A 2500-nucleotide genomic window follows, 5' to 3' on the forward strand; every position below is an offset into this window, starting at 1 on the left:
CGTAGCCCCGGGAGGAACCCGGGGCCGCAAGTGCGTTCGAAGTGTCGATGATCAATGTGTCCTGCAATTCACATTAATTCTCGCAGCTAGCTGCGTTCTTCATCGACGCACGAGCCGAGTGATCCACCGCTAAGAGTTGTCTGCCTTTCGGCACCGCCCCGCGCGCGCGGAGGGGCCGGGACCGCTCCGCAGAAGCGGCCCCCTTCTCGGACGACGGACCGCCGCCCCACCGACCGACCGACCGCCCCCCTCCGCACGCGCGGAGGGGGCGCGCGACGACCGGCGGGCGACGGTCGCGCCTCGCCTCAGATGACCGTACCGACATCACAACGGAGGGAAGGAAGGGAAGGGTGAAACAAGCTCCGAACGGCAAGGGCCCGGGGAGCCCGCGCTCCCGACCGACCTGGGGAAACAACAAGCACCTTGCTCGCTTCGGAGGCGGCCCAGGCGCCCGGGCTCGGCCCGGCCTCCGCACGGAGGGCCGGCGGCGCGTCCGACCGCGCGCCCGGACCTGCACCCGCCTCTCGCTCGCGCGGAGGGGGGAAACCACAGACGCTGACCGCCGCGCGGGCGACCAGCGGGGGCGCCCCGCTCGCGCCGCGCGCGCCTCCGCGCCGCCCAGCGCCCGCGCGCTGCGACAGCCGGCTCCTTGCCCCCGTGGCCCCGAAACCCCGGCTCTCGCCCCGACGCCGGGAACGCCCGCGCGGCGCCGCCGCCGCACCACACCGGAGACAGGGACGGACGGCCAACCGCCGGAACCCGAGACGGCGACGCCACGCCGCCGCCCGGCGCTCCGCCCGACCGCCGCCCGGCCACCGCACCGCCGCGGCTGCCCTCCCGGAGCCGCCGCCGCCGCTTCTCGTCTCGGCCCCTTCCGCAGGCACGCGCCAGGCAGAAGGCGGACGCCGCTGAGCCGGAGGCGACGCCCCCTCTCCCCGCTTCCGCGCGGAGAACGGGACGGGGAACGCCCCTCGGCCGCCCACCCGCCTCGCCTGACCGAGACCGGGAAAGGCGACTGCGAAGCGACGGGCAGGACCCGGGACGGGACAGGCCACGCGGCCGGCCACCGAGCGACCGCCGGCCGGCACGCCGAGCGGCGGCGCCGCCGCCGCCGCTCGGGCCCGGGGGCTGCGCCGCCCCTCCCCTCAGCCGGGGCGGGAAGGGGTGGGGGTGGCAAGCAAGGAGCACGAAGCCGCAAGCGCGCCGCTGCGCGTCCACGGAGACGCGGCGGCCCGAGCAGGCCGCCCCGCCCGGCGAGACCCCCGACCGTGGGGGAATCGCCATCGCCCCCGACGGCGAGAGAGCCCGCGCTCCCCGCCGGGGGGGGGGGAGGTTCCCCTTCGCGTTTCGAGGGCGAGGCAGGCCGGCTGCGGCCGACCGAACGCCGCCGGTCTCGCCGCCGAGACCGGACCGCGGAGAAGGGGGGGCAGGGGGGACACCCCTCCCCGGCGCGGCCGCCCGAGGGGACAAAAAGCCCACGTTTTGGGCGGCGGCCGCCATGGCCAGGGCCTGCACGAGAGCGACTCCCGCCCCTGGAGGCTCAACCGCCGCACACGGCCGGGGCCCGCCCCTGCGGGTCGCACCGAGCCGCCCGAGTCTTTAAACCTCCGCCCGGCTCCGCGGCCTTCGACCCCCGGGCTCAGCCGAGGGAGGGCCGCGGAGGCGCGGACGCTAGGTACCTGGCCCTGGGGTGAGGGAAACATCCTCAAGGGCCCCGCGGGGGTGCCTCCCCCGCTGCCGCCATCGGGGGAGCGTCCGCCCGCGGGGGCGCGCCCGACATCCGCCACCACCACCACGTCCTCCTGGCCCGGGGCCCGAGGTTTCCCTCAGTATCCCGGCGCTGCGCCCGGGAGGAGAGCCGTGGCTCGGGCCGCCCGCTGGCGCGCGGGACACGGCCCGGCGCGGGAACTCGCCCGCCGGCCCGAGGGCCGGCGCCACGCACCCGAGCCCGGAACGCCCAGAGGCCTCGGCCCTGCACGCGGCCGGCCGGCCCCCCGGCGGGCTTGCTCCGCAGCAAGCCCGCCACGGTGCGGGCAGGAAGGATCGGGGGAGACGCCTCCCCCGACCCCGGCGAGGCCTGCTCTGCCCGCCGCCCCTCTCGCCGGGCTGGCGCCGGCCGCGCCCAGCCCGTCACCGCCAACGGCTCGCGCCGGTCCCCTCTCCCTCTCCTGCGCGCGCCCGAGCGCCGGGGGCTTTCCGCTCGGCCGGCCGGGGTTCCCGCCTCCACGCGCCCCCACCACACCGGCGGCCACCCCCTCTTCCCCCTACGCGCCGCCGCTCGCGCTCGGACCGGCGGTGCCCTGGCGCTCCGGGAGGGCCCTCGGCCGCCGCACCCCCACGCACCACCCCGGTGGCGGCAGCGGACTGCCGTCGGGCAAGGCCGTGGGGAGAGGGGGTTCGGGTGCCCGGAGCCGGACGCCCGCCGGCGGCGGAGCCCAGCCGAGGCGAGAAGCAGGGGGGTGGCGACGGCGTGGCGGGGGGGAGCGCTCGGCGGCCCCGC

The 2500-nt window shown here is 78.6% G+C and overlaps 1 non-coding gene across 1 annotated transcript in view; it reads right to left on the minus strand.

Moving 5' to 3' along the window:
- The window catches only part of LOC141955384 (5.8S ribosomal RNA), a 153-nt gene extending 15 nt beyond the window's left edge, over positions 1 to 138 (minus strand). Inside the window, exon 1 of the ribosomal RNA XR_012632518.1 lies at positions 1 to 138. This exon is cut by the window's left edge and continues 15 nt beyond it. This is a non-coding gene — a ribosomal RNA (5.8S ribosomal RNA).
- Positions 139 to 2500: the final 2362 nt, after the last annotated feature.

The sequence above is a fragment of the Athene noctua genome, unplaced genomic scaffold, assembly GCF_965140245.1.
Source record: "Athene noctua unplaced genomic scaffold, bAthNoc1.hap1.1 HAP1_HAP1_scaffold_204, whole genome shotgun sequence".
In the NCBI taxonomy this organism is placed as follows: domain Eukaryota; kingdom Metazoa; phylum Chordata; class Aves; order Strigiformes; family Strigidae; genus Athene; species Athene noctua.